Source organism: Narcine bancroftii, chromosome 6 (genome assembly GCF_036971445.1).
Source record: "Narcine bancroftii isolate sNarBan1 chromosome 6, sNarBan1.hap1, whole genome shotgun sequence".
NCBI lineage: Eukaryota > Metazoa > Chordata > Chondrichthyes > Torpediniformes > Narcinidae > Narcine > Narcine bancroftii.
Genome location: NC_091474.1, coordinates 14679164 through 14703033, shown reverse-complemented (window position 1 = coordinate 14703033; position 23870 = coordinate 14679164). Strand labels below are relative to the sequence as shown.

At 40.6% G+C, this 23870-nt stretch overlaps 1 protein-coding gene across 30 annotated transcripts in view; it reads right to left on the bottom strand.

Moving 5' to 3' along the window:
* The window catches only part of LOC138735739 (disks large-associated protein 4-like), a 482104-nt gene that overhangs the window by 246495 nt on the left and 211739 nt on the right, over window positions 1–23870 (bottom strand). For 2 of the 30 annotated variants that reach the window (XM_069884060.1, XM_069884068.1), the window contains one exon: window positions 7443–7565. The exons of the other annotated variants lie outside the window; for them this stretch is intronic. The gene's annotated coding sequence lies outside the window, so the exon portion shown is untranslated. The remainder of the gene's footprint in view (window positions 1–7442; window positions 7566–23870) is intronic. 30 annotated transcript variants of the gene reach the window in all.

The window sequence follows — 23870 nt, the reverse complement described above, 5'->3', positions numbered from 1 at the left end:
ACTGGCCAAGATGGTACCTGCTAATTCAAGGCCAGTTATAAATTGCTACTTGTTTTAGTTTACAGCAAGTAGACCAGAAATGCTCCAATTCAAATTAAGATCATTTAATGCAAAAAGTTGTGATTTCTGTTCATGTAAATATGCTCAACACGATAGTGCAGTAGTTAGTGTCGTTACCTCTCAGCTCCAGGATATAGGTTCAATCCTGACCTCGGCTGGTAACCATGCTGAGTTTGCACATTATTGGACAGCGAGCATAGAATATTACAGCACATGCAACATTGACGTTGTGCCGACTTGTATATTCCTACCAAAAAAACCCGAAACCCTTCCTACCTCGTAACCCTTCATCCATGTGCCTGAATTAGTGTGTTTGAAATGCCCACAACTCTCTGTGTATAAAACCTTTCTCTTATGTCTCCCCTAGACATACCTCCCTGCACTTTGTATGGATGCACTCTGGTGTTTGCTATATCTGCTCTGGTAAAAAGGTGCTGGCTGTTCACCTTATCTGTGCCTCTCTCATCCTTCTTTGCTCCAAACAGAAAAGTCCCAATTCTACTAACCTTGCCTCATCAGGTTTATTTTCCATTCCAGGCAACATCCTGGTAAATCTCCTCTGCATCCTCTCTATGGCTTCTGCATCCTTCCTGCAATTAAATCTAATATCTTGAATTATGAACAAAAATAATCAGGTGCATAACAATGGTTTGCATTTGTTGCGATGTCAACACCATTCAAGAAACTCACCACCATCCAAGGCACCCTTCTTGATTGGATCTTATTCACTGCCCTAAGAATTTCTCCCTTCCACCATCACAAGTACCATTTGTTCAATGATTAGCAGCTCCTCATCAAGACTTCTGTGACAGCAGATGTAGAAAACTACATCTCTCAAGTTCCCTCTCAATTCTCAGGCGATGTGGAAATGGATTTAATGCTATTCTATCTTTGTCTCTAGATGAATGATTCAAAATCATGGAAATTGCCTTTTAGCACTGAGAGTACTGTGGTGAATGAAAGCAGTTGCTCACTATCATCTTCTCAAGGCCAATCAGAGTTTGAAATGAAATGATGACCTTATTAGCAATTCTCAAATTCCACAAATAAATAAAAACAGTGCAGATAATGTCTCTTTCCGAATTCACTATAAATTCCAAACACATCAATCAGGTGGTAATTGTTGCATGTTCTCCGTTGAAGTCTTCCTGTTGTTGGAATTATCGTCAAGCTAATTAAGTTCTAAGAAAAGCCTGCTCTTACATACATAATCATATACACTGCTGCATTCAGAGTTCTACTCCCGGATTTTTCACACAACACATGGAGTTCTGACATCAAAACATTTGCATGCAAATGCAGTATCTGTGGCAAAGTAAATGGAAGCCTAATCGTCACAATCTGCAAAATACAACTGCAAAAGTGGAGGGGGAGGGGAGATGAGAGGAGGGAGGAGCGGTGTGGGGAATGGCAGAATGGTAGGCAAGGGGTCGTCAAAGTGTATCATCTGGACTGTGCACTATTCAATGTCCTCAGCTCTGTCAATCCACTGGTTGAAAAACAGAACTGACCAGGTCAGGGGTCCTCCTGCAGTGACTGTACAGACCCGAAAAAAACCCATTTCTTAACAGATAACAAGCTTGTAGATTCTGTCCCACAACTTCAATTCGATGTTGTGAAGCAAAAAAAAAATTCACATCCAGTATGGAGCAATTTTCAGAGCGTTGCCAGGCAACAACGTGTCCAGTCAGAGATTCAACCCTGACATTTTGGCAGAATTTTCATGTGCTCTTCAAATTCACGACTCATTTGTGCACCTTGATTGCTTTGCCTTTGAAAGTCAAGGTCAAGGTCACTGTATGCGACTCAGCCTTTGGATCATTTCAGGCCATTGCAATTGATCTACAGAATGCCACATGTCACAGCTTGCTGCTCACTCCTGCCTACTCATCCATTTTTTTCTTCAATGAACAGCAGCAGAGAGAACCAGGTCTCAGGTCTCCCACGTTGCATGTTTACATGCCGGAGTTCTTGCAGAGATTTTTCTGGCAGCTTCTTGCTAGCATCGTCTGATGGTACCTCTTGAGGGACTCCATGGCCCCACTGCAAAAAGAACGCGTCTCCTGCAGTTAATGACCTTGATCAAAATGCCCAGAACTGTCTGACATTCAGAGACCACTGTCAGGTCATCCAATGTTGAAACAGCAGCACTCCTGGGTAGAAGGGTGCTGGGTTAATGTCGCCTCTGCCTCAAAGGATGAGCTGAATTTCAACCGACACAGATCCCATGGGAGAAAGTAACAAACTATCATTATATCAGGAAATGATTGCCAGCCCTAAGAACCAGTGGTTCTCGACCTTTTTTTTCCCACTCAAATGCCACCTTAAGTAATCCTTTACTAAGCACCACAGGCATTCACCACCTTCTGCAACTTGTTCCAAACTTGGACAGTGCAGCACCAGTACCTCGATGAGATAGAGCAGGCTGAGATGTTTTCAATGTAGAAATATTTAAGGGACATGGCCACGTGGCACTCTTCCTAAGCCTTCTTAGAAAGGAGCATTGTTGGTGCACTTCCTTGACAATCACACTGTTGTGTTTTAGTACAGCCCAGCTCAATTCACCTATTACCTTCTGCCTTTGCAATAACGCCTCTCCCCCTACTCTTTTATTTAGATGCGTGCTGAGATTTTTCCATACCTCAATAAAGGATGAAAGCTCAAAACACCAGTTTTGTATTTTTATGTAAAGGATAATGTTTAACCTGTTGAGTTTCTCTAGAATTGAGTTTTTACTTCAACCACAGTGTCTACTGCAGTGGTTTTCAACCTTTTTCTTTCCACTCACATACCACTTCAAGTAATCCCCATGCCATCGGTGCTCTGTGATTAGTAAGGGATTGCTTAAGGTGGTAGGTGAGAGGGAAGGGAAGTTTGAGAACTACTACTCTGGACCCAATTATTACTGAAATATTTTGCTCATTGGCCCATTTCCTTTGGAGTTCTGAAACAGTGCACATAATGAGTCAATGAGGTACGATTAAAACAGTGGTTTTCAAACCTTTTTCTTTCCACTCGCATACCACCTTAAACAATCCCTTACTAATCACAAGCACCTATGGCATAGGAAATACTTAAAGAGATATGTGAGGGGAAATAAAATGGTTGAGAACCACAGTACCTACATCCTTTCCTGTTTTACTTACAATGGAAATATTTACTCCCAAGACCCTGAAGCAATCCACGGTCTCTCCTTCTGTGCCAATTTTGTGGACAGGGGAGTGGGCTCAACCCCTGGTCCTGAGATCTGTGTAAAACACGCAAGTCTGAAGTCGCCATGATTGAAGTAAAAACACAACACTGTAGAAACTCAGCAGGTTAAACAGCATATTCTATATAGCAAATATAAAGATACATAACCAATGTTTTGGGGCTGAGCCCTTCATCAAGATATGAGCAAAATGTTGGCAGGCATCTGAATAAAATAATGGAGGGGAGGAACACAGGCCCACCAGCTGGAGGTCATTGGTGGATCAGGGAGGGAAGGCACAACAGCAAAGAGGGGGATGGCTCTGTGAATGGAAAAGGAAGTGGTGGGGGAGTGGGGGGACAGCTGTGGTCAGCTCCTTTATCTTACTGACATTGAGAGAAAGGTTATAATAACCCTCAATCTCCCTCTGTCAATCAATATTTCAAATCCACCCTCTGATTGCAGCTTGTTGGTAAACTTCAAGGTGGAGTTGGAGTGGCACTTCGCCATGCAGTCAAGAGGGTAGAGAGAGTATATTGGGGGCCTGAGTATACATCCTTCTTGAGAGGCAGTGCTGAGCATGAAGAAGGTTTTTGCTTCCCACCCTCACTGATTACAGTCTGTACAATCGGAGAGGGGCGCTGAAGCCAAGGTCTCAAAGATTGGGAAATATGGCATCGAAGGTGGAGCTGCAGTCAATAACTAACACTGGAGTTCTAACAGTGCTATATCAATACATTTCCAGGCAAATAAGATCTTTGATGCAGGAAAGTAATAGTAGAATAGAGAGAACACAAAGAGGCACTTGTGCTAGGGTGGAAGGCAGGAAGGATATTAAACATCAAAAAAAATGACAAAAATCAGTATGAAAGAGGTCTGTGAATAAAAAAAATATTCATGAATAATAAGTATGGACAATTTTCAACTTCTGCAGCATATTTTCCTTTTACCCACTGTAACAATCTGTGCGCATGACCATGTTCACCAAATCCACCTGTTTTATTGTAATTTTATTTTTCCATCTAAAATACTACGTCGTTTGGTAGCAAGGGAAAAATAAGCTGCACTGCTCGATATTACTGTCCATGTCATCAATAAATAGAGTGTATTTCTGACACCTCCCCCCAACCCCCATGCACGGGTCTTTATAAGGCAATGCTAGTCCTAGTTCTATTGATCCTCGTCTGTGGGTTTCACCCAAAACATCGACAGTCCGTTGCCCTCCATGGATACTGCTTGACCTACTGGGTTCCTCCAGCAGTTTGTTTTCTGCTCTCAGTTCCAGCATCTGCTGTCTCTTGTGTCTCCATTGCACAACCAATAGAGAAATGAGTTGATGCTAAAAACATTTAAATGTGGAATCTTCACTAAATACCTTCTTGAAGTTCACAATTAGAGCATCTATAATGTGTCTACTATTAAAGTTATTTCTTCCAAAAAATAATGAGGTTGTTTAAACATGACATATCTCCTACTAGACATATCCAAAGCAGTTCTTTCAAATTAGCTTGGACTGGAAATTTCAATGAAATGCCTTCAACAGACTTCAGACAAATGGGTCATAATGCTTTCCCCACACCACCCCACTTTACCATTTTTAAAAAACAAAGTTAAATTTTCAATTTTCCAATCCAAGGGATAAATCCAGAATCAATGCTCTTGGAGATTATGGCAAATAATTGCACTTCAGTCATCTACTTTCTTTAAAAATCAAGAACTGAATAATTTTGTTTTTGAATATTATTTCCAAGCTTGTTTTGACTTTAGACAGTTCTTGTCCTTGATCACGTCTCTCTGGATTATAATCATTTCAGATACATTAATCCCTTTATTAACTTTAAAGCTGACTGAAACTAATTATTTAAGTCTCTCATTCGCTTTTCATCATCTGAATATTACCACTTCTAATACGATTAGGAAAATTACTCTGGGACATCAGTGCAATTCCAGGATCGGTGCCTCGTGATAAAAATGAGAAAAGGTAAGTGTGATTTCTCCAACAGGATCCCAATCCAGAATTATTTTATTGAGACAAACTTGTCGCTGGATTGTCCCAAGGTAACTTGCATGAGAATGGTATCTTCCCAAGCACAATTGATGCAGAAATTCATTAGGCATGCAAGAACAAACCACTCGGAGAAGAGCTCAGTTGAATTTCCAAGCGTCCTTAAATCAGCTGGAAATGGTCCTTACCACATTTCACTCTGAATAAAGCCAAGTTTCAACGCATAATGATGAAGAAAAACATTATGTTAATAGATTTCTGGGCACAGCATAGGAAAGAGGAACAAGTTATTGGTTAAAAACCCTTGAGACGACAGAAAAGGCAGTAAAATAACTTCTCTGACATGGGTAATTCTGGGAAAAAAACAAATTGTTGAAAAAGAGATATAAAAATTGATCTTGAAAGACTTCTTTTGCAAACAAATATTTTAATGTGGTTAAGTGTTCTTGAGGGATCATTCGCTGATCTCACAAGTTTTCACGTGGGAATTTTATTGTTGCTTGCCCTCAAGGGCAAATTCACTGTTAAACTGTTAAAAAAACTAATTAAAAGTAAAATAGCATAGACAAACAAGAGATTGCAAATGCTGGAATCTGGAACAAAATAAAAACATTTCAGGTCAGAACCCTTCAACAACACAAATTAAAATATCAACAAAAGACAATGGAACGATTTTGACACAAGGAATGTTTCACATATTCATAATGTGCATGTCAAGGCAACATTATTTATATATTAAAACATTCTCAACAAATTATTGGCAATATTTCACTCTTTACTTTTGAAAGATATTTTATAGTTACACTTCTGAAACTGCCTTCAACATTAATGCGGCAGTGCATTTGGAGGTGACGAGGAGAAAGAATTGTCATAGGAGTTATGGATGGGAACTTTGGAGCCATTAGTTATTTCAAACTGCCCAAAGTCTAGCTGAGTTGCCAGGCTTTGTGCCTCTCACACAAGAAAGCCAGCTGATGTAAGTGAAGCAGGGAGAGATTGCTGCTGGTAGGTACAATGCGGTGTAGTTTGAGGGAAAAGCTGGTTGCCTGAAGTGGGGGATGGAAAATGTGGTCACAAAGAGGAACTATTGTAACAGAGACATTGGACGAGGAGGATGGTTCAGACTGGTTCAGTCAAGATGTCTGACAAATTTCATGACAACTCATAAGGTAGAGAGAGTTCCTCCTGCCCTACAAACAATGCAGCGATTAAACAGGAAAGTCTGTAAACGCTGCAAGTATAGGAAATAAAGGGTAACCAATGTTTCTGGCCTGAATACTTTTTTCTGACAATTCCAATTCTTTAACTGTTCAATGTTTTGAGGTGCAGGTCAATTTGAAAGGTTTGTTAAAATGTAAGCCCAAGTTTTCTACCAGTTGACGCCCCCTGGAAGTTCATGGGTCACTTATCCATGATCTTGTCTTTATTAAAACAGAAAATTGGAAGAGTCAGGTACAATGGAATATTTTAGCATTACTTCTTCCGACCTGACCCAAATCTCTGCACATTGGAGGGTTAAATTCACCGCAATAATTTCAGGCAAACAACTGCTATTTTTTGGTTCGCAACATAACGTACATTATATTACATCAACTGTTTGTTGGATGTCAAAATATTCTTGTCATTGAAATGAATGAAAATTTTCAACACAGTACTGGCTACCTAGAATCTATGGTTTATCAAGCCAACCTCGTGGATGTTATAATTGTGACAAACTACTGCTCCACTTATGATGAAAGAAAAAGGCCATAGAGATCAGACTGATTTTTTTTTTTACTGCAGTGTCTCTGCAGTACTAAATGAAATTAAGACCCTTTATTTAACTGAGAGTTGCCTACACATGCAGATAGATTTTTTTGATCACTTTGTTCACTGCCTATCATAAGAGCCAATCTCTTCAACTCTGGTCTCCAAGACTGCACACACAAGGCTGTTGCATTAAATTCTACACATTTAGTTTTACTTGTCGTAGATCTGAACATGGAGAGATGAAAAAAAACTTGGCAATCAACAATGTCGTTTCTACCCAGGTTATTAATGAATGAAAAAAGCAGTTTCATTATTGAAAGTGCAAAGGGTATAAGAAGAATGGATTTCAGAACCACTTCTCACTTCATTGTTCATAATTTTAAAAAAATTGTTCACAGCTTTTTAAAAAATTATCTCCACTCAGCTCTGTTTTTAGACCTTATCTTCTTCCACGGCTTGATTTTGGGACTGATGTTTTGGTTCCATTCCATTGCTTTGGGTTCTGAGATGGTTGCTGAGGCTACTGTTGGACCACAGACTCTGTCACTTCATGCAGAAAACCTTCATAAAGACAAGAAGGAGTATGCTATTGCCACATATAATGATCTTCCAGAAGTATTTAATGGCAAGCCAAATATTCCTTCTCCATTTTGGAGCATGGATTCCTAAATGTTGGAAGGATGGTACATTTTCTGAAGATTATCTCTGATTACAGTATTTGGTAATCTCTTTCTGTGGTGGAGCAAAGAGAATATTCCAGGATTCTGGGGTCTAGTATGCAAAGTCCTGTCTCTCACTGTGGATGAAGGGCCTAAATATTGGTGATGTTTACCTGGCAGAGGATACCAATGTTGGGGGACTTATCCATCGAGTGGATTTTGCAGAGCCAGTGATGGTGGTGTGTCTCCAGTGCCCTGAGGTGCCTGCTGCAGACAGTGCAGGAGGACCGTAGTCACTGATGTCTGCTGGAGCTGCCAGTGACCTTCATCTGTAATGTCTATCTTCATGAAGACTTGGATTTCAAGATAAGGGAAGTGGCCCCTGGTTTCTAGTATCTCATTGTGGACCTTTCATGTTAGATGGTGGGTTTGAATGCTGGAGCTCTTTCCTCTGATTTTGGTTCTAAATAGCATGCCTGTATCTAGAGCTCTAACCCGAACTCTGGGTTCTCCAGCCATTGGGACCATCTTCCCTTTCTTGCTTACCTGGAATTTTATACATTTCTATCATATCTCCACTGATTTATAATCAGCTCCAAGCCTCAACATACCTCTGTCTCATCATCCTAGGAATCAGGCTATTATCCTTTGTTGCACTCCACCCCTGGGTATGGGCATCTTCCTTCAGATAAAAAGACCAAAACTGAACTTGGACCTTTACATAGGGTCTCACTGCAGCAAGCCATCCTTGCTCCAATCCTCTTACTCTTTTGGATGTCACTCATCAGGTTCAGAGGATTTGTCTTTTTTTTTTTAGCTCCACTGATTTTTCTGAGCTCAAATTCTTTAATGATACAGATTTCTCTCAATTCTTCCGTTTCTCCAGAACCTTGTTTCTCTAACCGATTGAATTTTCCAATAATTCTGCATTATTTCTCTCACTTACTCTACCTACATCAGAACTGGCTATTTCTCTCTTTTTAAAAAAAAAACTAAAATAGACTTTATTCACAATCAATTATTTACAAATTTCAAATTGTGCTAACCTTGTTGCTCAGCTCATTGCTGACAATTCGAGCCAACAATGCAGATAAATGACCATAGTTCTGATAAAGTCACGTTTAAAGAAACGCTCAAGAAAATCAGCTTCCTCGAAGAGAACCAAAAGCAGAACACTGGAAGAACTCAGTGGGTGAAATAGCACAGACATTTTGAGTCAAGAGCCTTGCATTGGGAGCTCCACAGAAACTGCAGGACCTGCAAAGTTCTTCCAGTGTTCTGATTTGGGTTCCAGATTCCCTTGTTTTCTGAGAGAACCTTGCCCATGACAGCTCAGTGTGGAGAAAATGGGTCACACTGACATGCCAGAAGAAGTAGTGGCTGTTAAAGGGAATTGTAGGCAACCTCTAGTGAAGGGGAAATGTTTTCTCCTCTTGCAATGTGTTCTTCTTTCCAACCAGAGGTGAGCACAATAGAGAGACCTTTCTGCATCATCATTTAGCTGACAATATATTAGACAGTTTATTTCCACAATTTACAAGGCTGTCTCCTTTCTAGTTATGGAGAGAAAGGTAACATGTTTTAGTCATCTGTGTGTAACAGCCTATGTGGAACTGTGACTGGAATTAACGATCTTGGTTCTTGGTTTGCAAATTGCATACATCTGTAATATACAAGGATATAACATGCAAAACAATGTGTTCATTGCAAATATATTAAAAAACACAAAACATGAAATGTTAGAGAACTTCAGGTTTCAAGTTGAAAGTTAACATGAAGGTTGTTAATTTGGAAACAGACTTGGATTCCAAATTTGCTATCAGTACTACTTCTCTTCTGCTTCAATCACGCAGCTCATGTCACACAGATAGTTGAATGGTGAGAAAGGTCACACTCTATCAGAGATGCACAGTAATTCTGCCTACATTACAAATTTTAGCAGTTGGAAAAGTTAGCAAGACAATGAAATGTCTTTCAATTAGTAGCAGAACAGGTCAAAGTTCTAGTGAAAGGAGGAGATGAGAAATAATCAGTGACCATCGGATAACTCAAAAATGAAATATGAACTCATATTGAGTAGAAATTCAAAAGTTGTATCTAAAAATGTTATTTGATTTTTCTTACCTTTATTAATTTAAATGATTTTTTTTACCCTAAGGTATCTTTTTCAAGCAGCCAAAGTGAAAGAATGGTTCATTTGAACTTAAGAACATAAGAAATAGGAGCGGGAGTAGACCATCCGGCTCATTGAGCCCGCTTCATCATTAAATGTCAGGTGGTACAGTGGTCGAGACAGTGGAGCTGCTGCCCCACAGAACCAGTGACCTGGGATTAATCCTGACTCTGCTTCCTCTGTGGAGTTTGCATTTTCTTCCTCTAACTGGGACTTTCCACTGGGAGCTCGGGTTTCCTCCCATATTCCAACAGATTTTTGGTTGGTTTAATTGGCAAGTGTTAATTACTCCTTTTGGGAGTGATGGAATCCTGAGGGTAGAGTCCATTTTATGGGAATGTGGGAAAAATTAATTACTGGGAATATTAGCAAAGAATGCTCTGGGAGTTAACATAGTCTCAATGGGATCCTTCTGTACCATCGAGAAACATACAGGAAAAAAATGACACACGGGACCATAGTTCAAAGAAACAATGAATTGTTAAAAACTGTGTTATCAACCAAAGATATGATTGTGTGGTGGCACACATCCTCATCGCGAACTGGCCCCGCTTGCATCGCCACGTGGCGGGGCAGCCACGGGGAAATGGTGTCGTCAGAGGTTTCTCTCGGACTCCAGCATCCCTTCCAGCGCGCACCCTGGGCAGCGATTATGATGTCACAATGCACCAGGTGACTGAGCTCAAGTTGCCCTTATTTTTTTAAAAATTTAGTAGCAGGCCCTTCCACCCAAATACCCCAATTAATCGACAACCCTTGTACACTTTGAAGGGTGGGTGGAAACTTGAGCATCTGAAGACACGGGGTGAATGCTCCTCACAGACAGCACCAGATTCAAACCCAGATCACAGGCGCTGTAATAGCATTGCCCTAACCGTGACACAACTGACATGCATGAGAAATGATCATTTGTCCAGGAGATAATAATATGATTCAAGCTGCTGCTCATCTAAATTTATGCAATGGATTTGCCTGTCTGCAAAAGCAGATAATGCCTTGGATCCAAATGGCAACGAAAGAAATGGCAATGCAGAGGGGCAGGAATCAAGGAAACACAGGTTGCAACTAATGCTGCATTGCAGAGAAAACAGCTGACATGGGTTAGCAAATGGCATGCTCTGATTCTGCTGAAGTTAACTCAGGGTATTAGTGGAGGTTTTAAGCCTGCCACAGATATGCTTGATAGTAGCCAATACCCTGAAGATGGGTATCATGATAAGGCACTCAGGAAAGCACTGCTTGCAAGCAATTAGTGGAGAGACTGAAAAGTGGTGGATCAAATGAAGGAAAACAGTATTAAATTAGTTCTACGGTGGGCCCAGCATGCCAGCTCATTGGCACACAGTGAGCAACAGCGTGCTTCGCACCACTGATTTTCAGTGCGGCAAGCTTCTAGATTTAGGCAGGACACCAGGAGGTAAAATGTTTTGACATTAGGCAGAAGAGAAAAGCAGAACTCCAATTTTTACTTCTCAGTGACTGATCACAAAATAATCATCACCTGATCTCCAGCTAAGCTAATTTCAAAGATCAATGTTCCAAACCAGCATCCTTTCACTGTAATTCATCTGACACAAATGAGACAGTTTTCTATTCCTCTCTTCCTCCAGCATTTATCCATCTTCTCCTTAACTTAATTAATTTTGATTATTGCCTCAGTCGTGGCAAATTGCATCTTCTCATGACTTTATAAATGAATATGTTTTTCCTGGATTCCTTCTTGAATTTATTTATGGCTCTTTTGATTTAATGGTTCTTGAGGAGCTCCTGCATGTTCCAGCAATGCGCAATTTCATCTTTTACTGCTGGCAGTTCGTTTCGCAATTTTGCAAACCAGGTTTTCACTTTGAAGAAGGAATGCTTCCAAAGGGAGCTTGAAATATTGATCAAGTACAGAACACACTGGTTACGTTTGGAGGCAATCTGTTCATTGAAACCTCTCTGAAAACAAAGGTAGAAATCTCACAAAAATATGGCAAAATTAGATTCTTTTCCCCCCTGGATTCTTATCAATTACTATAAGCAACAAAGGTTCTTAAATTCTGAGGAATCTGTTCTGAAACAAAGGGGTTGTGTTTTTGCTTCTCTCTTGAGATTGAAAATAGAGTGTTGGAAGTAAGGTATCAAAAAATATAAAATTCATATTGAATATTCATGCATGAATTCAGTCAGAGTCCTCACTTTCTAAAAAGCATATTTCTTTTTGATGTTCAAAATAAAAAAAAGCTTTTTACAGGCAAAGGGAGTCCAGTGTGAGATTTCCCTCTGCTCGGCTATTCACTTGATATCTGACCCTGAGACACTGTGCAGGAGATTGAAACTGCATATTTCAGAGGTAGTAACAAGGCAGTTGTCATAAACAAAAAATGAGCTGATGGAAAACTACATTTTCAGGGACATAAATAATAACTTTTTAAATTCGATTAAATAAAGAATTCCTGCTCAAGTCATTAACTGACTGAAAAGAGATCTTTAGTAATGCTGGCTTGTTTCCATAAATTCTCTTTATCTCAAACCATCTATGAGATTTTTTTTTTGCCTGTAATTAAACTTATTGATTTTATCAGAGTTTGCTGAGAATAGAGAGGTTTTGCATTCTGCTGTTCAATCTGTATTCAAGGTTATTAAAATTAGGAAATTTATATTCCAGTGAGAAAATATTCATTTCCCTCAACTGCTGACCCCTCATTGTAGAGCTCGTCGAAAGAATCAAAGACGTTGATCCAAACCAAGGCTTTTATTAGCAAAAGACAGGAGCTCTTCACAGGTGGCCGACCAGTCCGGAATGATCCGACCTGGCTAGGGACACAACCCTTTAAGGCCCAGACAGTAGGCGTGGCTAAACTGTCAGCCAATTGCTGTAAGCACAGTCTAGATACTGTAACTCTATACACTATATACATTGGTGATAGATCTGTACTATCACACTCATCAATGGAGGTAAGATCAAAGGACGAGAAGATAAAGTGCATTCCATAAGAATTGCACAAATCTGAATAAATTTGTGTAGTTTGGAGGGTTGTGTGACCTCTCTGGGAGGAACCTGATCAGAATCCACCATGTCTGTCAATCAAGGTCAAGGCCACCCTTGCAATTGGCATTTTCAAAAGATCACACACATCATCACTGGCTCTGTTAATCACCTGGGCCACCCTCACTGACAAGCAGTGGGGTAATAATGGCGAAGATGTGGACCAGCTGGGTCTCATTTCCTCAAGGAACGAACAGGAGCTCCACTCCAGTTCAGCTGAAGCTGGAGAATCGCTATCAAGGTGTGCGCCAGTAACAGGTGCAGGGCTTTGTGGAGCACACTTTATATTTATATCTAGCGTGGTTCCTAGCTATTGCTTGTTTAATTGCATCTGATGCAATTGCTGTATGTTCTCTGTGTGAGAGAGTGTGGGATTGTGATTCCCTGTGGCAAATTTCCCTCGCAGGCAAATAAAGGCAATCATTCTGTGACCAGACTCGTTGCTTCTTGGACCCACTGAATGTGGTCCTCACGCAGTTATTTGATAATGTTCAAACATCAAAAACAAAAAAAAGTTTTTCTCAAATAGTTCCATAGTAATGCCTGCTAAAATATGACATGATAGTTCTTCGATAATATTGTTTTAATACTTAATATTTTTCTCTGCTCTTTAAAATGATCAATTTTTAAGTGGGTAAGAGTGGAATTTGATTCAGCCCTAATGACGTTAACGTTATTAGCTACAATGACATTAACAGAATTGATTTCTACTACGTTGAAGGTAGCCCAAGAAATTGCAAGATAAAGCAGTAGCCATGGAATGCTGACCTGATGCTCTGCACTATATTAAAGTCAGATAACAGTTTCCAATGATTTCCAAAATGGATCAATACCCAACCAGGCCATCATAAAAGATGCAAGGCAGAGCTAAAAGGTGGATTAGAGATGAGTCTTGTTTTTTTTTAAAATTTTTTTTTTTCACACCACAAATCACATTAACCATGATACACACTTTTTCCTTTTCACACATATACAGTGCCATTTTCTCCCCCCCCCCCCCCTCCTCCGAGATGAGTCTTGTTCGACGTCAGTTCTCAATTCATGTGACTGACATATACTATACATCTCTGGTGCCCTTATGATGTCAAATTGTCTGGAGCATTTTCAATTTTTTTTCTTTTTGAATCTATTGGCTGCAGTTACACAAGTCTTCAGCAACCGATTATTCTAAAATTCACAAGCAAGCCCATGATGAATGAGTTTGCTCATTCAGAAAGGGCCTTGCTTTGGACATCCGGAAAGTTTTTTATCCCCCCACATAACAAGATCTTTAACGTCCACCAGAACAATCAAAATACCCGTTTGCGACTTTACTTCATCCTTTCAATTAATAGATCTCCTCACAACTTAGCCAGTGTGCTACGCATTAGACCAGTGCTTGATCCGAAATAGAAATCGGTTGCAACAACAAATGATGTACCTCACATATGAAGATACAATCAACTGGGAACCATGGCTGTGAATGACACAAGTATCTTAAAAAGTCTTCACACTTTATCCCTTCCCAATAAACAAGATGTATAATTGATGAATTTTTCATAACTCTGAAAATTAAAGTGCTGAGTATTGGCTGATTAAAAAAATTGTTCAAACCATTAAATAAATGAGAGACATGTATGTCCTGACAACATAATAAACGTGTAGATAATTTAAACAGAATTACATAAAAAAATTAATGTTCAATACCATTTTAAAATTGCAAAAATTTGAAAGGAAAGCAGAAATGAAAATATAGCAAGTGTAATAAATTGAATCACCAGAATAAAAGTCACTCTTTCAATGCTTTAAATCGTGTTGAACGAGAAGGTGTTACTTCATGCTGTCGTTCCTGCAGGGAACTGCAGACTATCTTCTGCATGCTGGTGACCTCAATCTTAATTTCTGCCTTATGATGTCAAATTGTCATTAATTTGACATCTGCCTTCTGCCAGGGTGACTGGACTTGCTACCAAATCCAGCAGTGGCACACTGATATGCTCATATCAAAGTTAGATGCTTTCCCTCAGCTTTGCATTCCCCTCCGCTTTATACCATGCATAGATGGACAAAGAAGTGTGGCACCAAATACAATAATGGGATCATGAACAGTGTGAAAAACCACACTGGTCAACTTAGTTTACCTTCTGCTTTGAACTTCAGGCTGCAAGGAATTTCTGGGCCAGAGTCTCAAAACCCAATACATGAGGCATTTCTATAAAACGTCTCAGAAAAAGAGAATCAAACCTGCTTAGGGGCTGTGAGGCAGCAGCGTTAACTGAACCCTCCCTCCATCCTCTTACACCTCCCACTGCGAGGTAAGGCAGACAACAGACTGAAGGCACAGCCCACCCTAGACCATACTCGTTTCCCTCCCCTGCCATCAGGGAGGAAATTCAAGTGCACCAACAGGTTTAATGACAGTTTCTTCTCCATAGCTATCAGGCAACTGAATGCACTTCTCAATGTTGCCCTTGCTATGAGAACCTTTCTCATTGTAACCCTTTGCTCTGTGACCGTGATCTTGCCCTGCTACCTTGTACATCTGTAAATTTGTTAAAGTTGACGGTGCACAGCTTGTGGAAGAACCCTTCTCACTGCACTAGCTGCAATGTGACAATAAATTTGAAACTGGACCCTTTTCAGATTTCAGATATATTTTGCCAGAGCACATACAGGACATCATATAAAACCCTGCAATTCTTTTTCCTGGGGGCAAGGCAGAATTACCATTTATTGGCAAAAAAAACCCTGCACTTAATGTACTCATAGAAACAAATAAAGAAATGTAAACAAACTGTCCAATATATAGAAAAAAAAATCAATAAAGTGCAAAAGAGTCCTTAAATGAGTCCCTGACTGAGTTTGTTGTTGAGGCATCTGATGGTGGAGGGGCAGCAGCTGTTCCTGAACCTGGTAGTGTGAGTCTTGTGGCACCTACATCTCTTTCCTGATGGTAGCAGCGAGAACAGAGCATGTGCTGGGTGGTGGTGTGGGTCCTTGATGATTGCTGCTGCTCTCCGATGTTCTCAGTGGTGGGGAGGGTTTTGCTTGTGATGTCCTTGTCTGTGTCTACTTCCTTTTACAGGGCTTTATGCTCAGAGGTTTTGATGTCCCCATACCAGACCCATGATGCAGTCGGTCAGCATACTCTCCACCACACATCTGTAGAGATTTTCCAGGGTTTCCGATGTCATACCAAACTCCTGAGGAAGTTGCGGTGCTGACGTGCTTTCTTCAAAATTCCATTAGTATGTGGAAAGGTCCTCCGAGACTGCTCAGCGTGACCAGTTATCTTTTCTTTAGCTTCCTCTCCCCAACAAGGATGTAATATTTACCATCAAATTTATCCTGCATGAAATTTTATCAAGACTTTTGGAATATTCTAATTAAAACTATTCTATTTTATCAATATTTTGCAATGAATAAACTCAGAACTCCCCTAATTTGAATGTCATTAACTTTGTAGACCATTTTTAAGAAGTCTTCAAGATCCATCTTCAGTGAAACTTTGACAAAGTACTGAACTTTATATTGTCCTCCCTGGAAGTTCAGAAAATGTATATGGAGCATCAAAGTGATTCCTTCTTCATAAGTTACAAAATGACACCTTTCAAGGTATGTGGTTGCAATCATTTTTTATGCTCTGACATCTTGTGTACATTAATCCCCAAAGCTCTTGCCTGCTTCAACTAAAATTTGTCTGAGCATTTTCGAACATAGAAATCTACAGCAGAGTACAGGCCCTTCGGGCCACAGGGTTATGCTGATAAAATAACCTGTTGTACCAACTGGCTTTATGCTTTTTTGAGATTTATTTCACAGGATCCTCTCTCTAGCTAAACAAAAGTATGACCCAGGGTCAATAACAATGTTCACCGGAAATTCACAGACCAGAGTATGTGGACCTGTGGCTGGCAGTTCTGTCAAGACCAGCTGACAGCTGACAAACCCCTACAAATCAGCTGGTGGTCCCTTACTGAAATGCTCCAAATTACCTGCAGAGCAGTTGGCGGTTTCATTGAACATTGCTGGCAATTCCCTACAGCACAACTGGTGGGTCTGTGCAGAACAGCTGAAGTTTCCATGAGGAGTGATAAGCTCCTCACGGGTGTCGATACGGATTTCCAAACCAATCCATCGAAACACAGAAGGAAGGGACAAACTGAAGGTCAGATCTTATGGTATCCCATCTCCCACCATCACAAAGTACACGGATAAGGCACTGATGTCCTGCGCTCAGGGTATGGATGCACATCTCATCCAGTCTCCCATCTTCATGCCACTGACAGAAATGGTTTAGCTCCACTCAACAGAATGAAATCACTGACCTTAATTAAAAAGTTAAGCCAAGAAAATGATTTGTTTATTTTTCTTTATCTTATTCATATTAAATATGCATAATTTATTTCCAAGATCTTCAGATATGTTCAATTACATTTCATTTTCTTTCTTTTTAAAATATTTTTACTAACAAAAACCTTTTACAAAAGGTAAATTAGTGATAACATGAATCAAATCATATCACATATCAATTGTAAATTAGAAGCATAATTATTACATATCAAATTCTATAATGAAAATAATTAAACAATTAAATCGTAACTTGTACGACATCCAAAAATAATATTGAATACAAAAATTATACAAATAATACATGTAAAATTCCCTTATATAAGATATTTTATACTTCTCTGATGTGATCATGTTGCTCCCTGATCCATGATCTGTAGTTAAACCCCCCTTTACTGATGAGTCTTAATAATAAAGGAAAAAAACCCTACTAATCTACCCCCTCCCTCTATGTGTAAATATGAATTGAATAACAGCCCCCAAACATTTCATTTTCAATTTTTTTTTAAACTGTTTTTTTCCATTACCTTTTAAATATTTCCTTATGACAGAAAGAAACCATTTCAGCCCATCAAGTCTATATAGGCCAACAAAGGAATCTCAATCCCTTATGAATTTTACCTGCAACCAGTCCTTTCACATTCTTATTTAAGTCTATTTGTATTGAGTTTTTGTCTCTGATAAGCAGAGAGGTATGAACCAAACAGCTATGGGTCATGCTGGGCCTCACCCAAGCCCACTAATCTGGGTGTGAGCAGAGCATAGCTGGGAGCACTGAGCAGACTCTGACTTGCTCACTGACTCAGTGAGACCAGCTGGTGGAAGTTTTCCCCTTGCCGACTCGTTCTTCCCACGTCCATTCGCTTTCCCCTCCCCGCTGTTTCTCTGCTCTTTTCTCACACTTTACTTTTGTTAATTTCTGACATGAATAGATCACAGGAAGGGAACCCTGTTGTAACTTCAGGACTTCATGCAATGGTTTTCTCAATATTATCCTCAACAATTCATTTTATTTTATTTCCCAACAGAAGCACACAAAATGTTTATTCCCACTGAGAAATATTTGCCCATCATGTGGTTACTTTTATGCCACCAATGTTCATGTTAATTCAAAATGGTACCCATGGTCCTCTATTGTTGTCCAATTCTTCCCTGATGCTGTCTTCTTTGGCTTGGCTTCGCGGACGAAGATTTATGGAGGGGGTAAAAAGTCCACGTCAGCTGCAGGCTCGTTTGTGGCTGACCAGTCCGATGCGGGACTGGCAGACACGATTGCAGCGGTTGCAAGGGAAAATTGGTTGGTTGGGGTTGGGTGTTGGGTTTTTCCTCCTTTGCCTTTTGTCAGTGAGGTGGGCTCTGCGGTCTTCTTCAAAGGAGGCTGCTGCCCGCCAAACTGTGAGGCGCCAAGATGCACGGTTTGAGGCGTTATCAGCCCACTGGCGGTGATGCTGTAATACTGTATTTAATGTGCTCATGAGACTTGCTTCACAAGAACAGAGGAACAAGGCCTCAATAAGTCAACTGTAGCATTCAAAGGACATATAATTAATTCCTTAGCAGCTCCATACTTTAATAATTTATTGAAAGTACATCCTAACTTTAATGAAAAAAAAGACATATTGCATGGTAACAGGCCCTTCTGGCCCATGAGCCTGTGCCACCCAATTGACCTACAACCCCTTTACATTTCGAAGGGTGGTAGGAAATTGGAGGAAACCCACGCAGACACAGGGACAGACTCCTTACAGACAGCCCCGATTCAAACTTGGGTCGCTGGTGCTGTAACAGCGTTGCACTAACCACTTTGCAAACTGTGCTGCCCCCTTAAGTTTAAAAAAAAAACTTACTTTAGAACTGTGATTGGGAAATGTAATCTTAAAAATCAAAAGAACTCTTCTAGATTTAGATAGAACATTCAGACCTACAGTTATTTAACAAAATGCAAGATCTAAACTTAAGAAATGTTTTTAAGTTGTAATGAGATGCATCATTGTTTGATTCATATAGCATGAAATTGGGCTATCTAATGTATGGACAGATTTACAAGTAAACAGTTGGAATCTCAGAAGTGTGAAGGGTGGATTTTCACAGCTCCTTGATAATGGTGACACAGATGGATAGGATAGTGACGAATGTGTTCAGCTTGATTTTCTTCATGGGCAGGGCCATTGAATGCTGTTACAGAGTTCTGTGTTATGCATTGGCCTATGTGTTGTGTGGTTTATGTTAAAAAGTGACAGTTTAGCTTCGAGAGCCAAGGTAAAGGTGGACTGCTGAGAGAGTGGGAGACTGACTGAGCATGTGCAGAAAATGATCTAAAAATTTCTGGACTTGGACGATTGGTGCTGTGGAGTGGAAGAAGGCCCAGAACATGAGTCATGGTCTGGAGGATAGTTTAGAATGTTGGGATTTCAAAAAGGATGAACATTCCGAAGGCAGCCAGTAGGATCTGGACCAAGCCAGTGGTTCCACTCTCTGCAAGCAACACAAGAAGACAACTTTGAATTTTGTGCATTTCTTTCTCTCTCTCTCTCTCAAAGATCTTTTGGCTTCAGTTTACCAAACAAACTGAATTTTGTTTATGATCTTTGCTTCAGTTGAGATTGAAGTTTTGTGTCTAAGTTTTTCTGTGGGCTGGTTGGAAATATAACAGATTTTGATTACATATGTTATATTTAGGCTGGGGAATTTATTAGTTTTACACTGTTATAGAAATTTGCATAGTAACCAGTGGGCATTGTTATAAAAAGGGGGGGATTTTGAATTAAAGTTTGAAAGTGAATTTTTGTTAATAAAGTAATTGTTCATCTTTACCCCAGGATGGCCTTCTTTGTGATTGCTGGTTTGATCTTGTAGCAATGTAAATGCATGGAGAACCATTATCCCACTCTGCAAGACATTTGTTAGGCCACACTTAGAATGTAATGTGCAGCCCCGGTCACCACACCAAGGGAAATGATCTAGAAGTGCGTGAAAAAGGGCTAACTTGATTCACAAGGATGCCACCAAGAATGTAGGGATTTAATTAAAAGGAGAGATTATATAAGGTGGAATTTCTTTTTCTCTGGAGTGCAGGAGTTTACCTGAAAGATGGAGAGGACAAATAGGATATATAGTCACATTCTTTTTAGAAGGTTAAGGGAGTCTAAAACGAGAAGATTGGGTCTATGATGAGAGGGGAAATATTTAAAAGCGATCTGCGGGGCAAGATTTTCAGATGGAGGGTGGTAGGTGTATGGAGTGAAACATGAAAGTCTGCAGATGCTGTGATTGTTGTAAAACACAGAAATGCTGGACGAACTCAGTAGGTCTCTCAGCATCCATACATATAACTGAGGCTATAGGCCTGAGCCCTTCTTATTCATACCTTGAAGAAAAGCAGACAGACTCTTGAATTAAAAGGCTGGGGAGAAGGAAAGGCAGGAGAGGAGTGCAGACCAACAGACAAGAAGTCTTAATTGGATATTGATGGGAACTGGAGAGATCAAAGGTGAGAATTGACCGGGGGGAGTAGAGGGAGGTTTGACTCTGTGTCTACAGAGCAGGGGGAAAGGACTCAGCGGGACACGGCAAGAGAGACAGAGCTAGAGGAAAGAAGATGGGGGGGTCTAACAGAAACAAGAGAAGTTGATAGGAATGCTATCCGGGTGGAGGATGCCCAGATGGAGGAGGAAGTATTGTTCATCCAATTTGCAGGTGGTCTCTATCTGGCAGTGCATGAGACCATGGACAGACATGTTGGCAAGGGAATGGAGTGGGGAATTGAACTGGGTATGTTGAACCAGCTGCCACAGAAAAGTGATATCGAGATATACAATCCCAGTGTTTAAAAAGCATTTGGACTGAACAGGTATACAAATGGGAAAGGAAGAGAGGAATGTAGAATTAACATATTAAAGTATCTTGGTTACCATGGAAACTGGGCTGAAGGGCCAGTTTCCATGCTGTATGATTCTATGACATATGACATTTTGAACCAGATCAGGCTGATCCATTGCCCCAGGTCTGCACGTAACTCGTGCAGACGTGGATGAGTGACCTTACTGGCCTGAAGTGTCCTGGAGCCCAGTGGAGAGGAACCAGTGCTTTTCGACTGTCAACAATTTTTTTTTTGCTGGCGGTCATGATTTTTTTTTTTACCAGTTTTTATGTCACTGACATTCAGCCATGTCAAAGGGACAAAAACTTTTGAAAATTAACATTTTAAAAAAATCAAGTGACCCAAATTATATAATCAAAACTATGAAAAGGATGTGAAATAATTAAAAAGAAACTGAAACCATACAAATACCATCCAAGTGAACAAAATCTCAGACCTTGTACAAGTTGTGACTTGGTGCTGGGTCAGCGTGGTGATTCTCCAGCACCAGGCTGAGGAATCCCAGGACGAATGGGCGCTTCCACGGAACTTCAAGTTTGATCCAGTGGCAGGACAAACTGACAGGTTCAGCCATCCTAGCACATCAGTCCATCTTAGACTTACCTATTTGACGACACTTTCCTGGAATGATCAGAAGTTGCTGCTTAAATAGCTAAATAACGATGGCTTGTGGCATAAGGATTTGGTCCATCGGTAGCCTGACTATGGTCCAGGCTCCTTACAAGCCAACTGAAATCTTTTCAGAATCCTACCGTATCCAATTATGTCCTACCCACCCGGGAAGGACATAGTAGATACGGCCTTGGGACCACGTACATCCTTGCCTCATCATTTTCTTCTGTCAGTGTCTGAGCTTCAAAGTTTTTATTGCCACTCTCTCTTCAATTGCTTTCCAGAACCTCTTAATCATCCATCTCAAATGCCTTTCGAATTCTCTCCTGCTAAATCTTCCAAATTCTCAGTAATTTTTTTAAAAAAAAGGATGCTGGAATTCATGAATAAGACCTTAAAAAAAAACCCTGCCAGTCGAGGCAACAAAAAGAAATACATTTCACAAGAACCTTTGTCAGATATAATAAATTTCTCCAGAACCGGGGTCAGCTCTAAGAAAGTTCTCGAGGGCAGCATGGTAAGCATAGCGGTGAGCGCCATGCTAGCACCAGAGACCAGGATTCGAAGCAAGTCCCGTATGTCTCCCGGTGTCCGCGTGGGTTTGCTCTGGATGCTTTGGTTTCCTCCCACCCTTTAAAACATATGGGGGTTATGGGTCAATTGGGTTTAATTCGCCTTGTGGGCCGAAAGGGCCTGTTACTGTGCTGCATGTCTAAATTTAAAATGTAACAGTCTCTTGCAATTCTGATGAAGAGTCTTCAACCCGAGATGTTAATTTCTCTTTCCACAGATGCTGCCTGATCATTAATTGCTTGTCATTTCTCGTTTTTTGTCTCCAAAATCTGCCATGGTGTACTTAATCCCTTTCAAATTACACTTTTTGATCGAGGTACTTAAACAAGAAGTGTTATTTCATTGCAAGATGTTGCTGTCAGTTATTTCCCTCAGGTTTTTCTAATTAGACTGATTAGCCTTTTCTCAAAAATTTAAGCTTTCATAGAGAGAAATGAGATAAATATTTAAGAAAGAAACTGATCAGTGGTTTGGTCATATCCTCCCTGAAAAAATGACAACGCAGCCTGATGAATAAAACACGTGGACTGCTTTCCACGATCAATGTGTAGAATATAAGAGGAATTATATTCTGACTTTATAAAACGCTGGTTAGACCATCATTGTAATACAAAATGCAGGTCTGATCACCACACGATAGGAAGGATGTGCTTGCAATGGAGAGACTGCAGGATCTTTCTCAATTAATGATGGGGAGAGATTGACAAGATTGAACCTGCTTTCACTAGAGGTTACTGAAATTTGCTTCAATGTTTCCTTTATTCAGAAATATCTGGCAACACTTGATAATATTTCAATCAGTAACCTGAACAGAAGCTGAATAGTTCTTTGGCTTGGCTTCACGGACGAAGATTTATGGAGGGGGTAAATGTCCACGTCAGCTGCAGGCTCGTTTGTGGCTGACAAGTCCGATGCGGGACAGGCAGACACGGTTGCAGGGGAAAATTGGTTGGTTGGGGTTGGGTGTTGGGTTTTTCCTCCTTTGCCTTTTGTCAGTGAGGTGGGCTCTGCGGTCTTCTTCAAAGGAGGTTGCTGCCCGCCAAACTGTGAGGCGCCAAGATGCACGGTTTGAGACGATATCAGCCCACTGGCGGTGGTCAATGTGGCAGGCACCAAGAGATTTCTTTAGGCATTCCTTGTACCTTTTCTTTGGTGCACCTCTGTCACGGTGGCCAGTGGAGAGCTCGCCATATAACACGATCTTGGGAAGGCGATGGTCCTCCATTCTGGATACGTGACCCACCCAGCGCAGCTGGATCTTCAGCAGCGTGGACTCGATGCTGTCGACCTCTGCCATCTCGAGTACTTCGACGTTAGGGATGAAAGTGCTCCAATGAATGTTGAGGATGGAGCGGAGACAACTCTGGTGGAAGCGTTCTAGGAGCCGTAGGTGATGCCGGTAGAGGACACATGATTCGGAGCCGAACAGGAGTGTGGGTATGACAACGGCTCTGTATACGCTTATCTTTGTGAGGTTTTTCAGTTGGTTGTTTTTCCAGACTCTTTTGTGTAGTCTTCCAAAGGCGCTATTTGCCTTGGCGAGTCTGTTGTCTATCTCGTTGTCGATCCTTGCATCTGATGAAATGGTGCAGCCGAGATAGGTAAACTG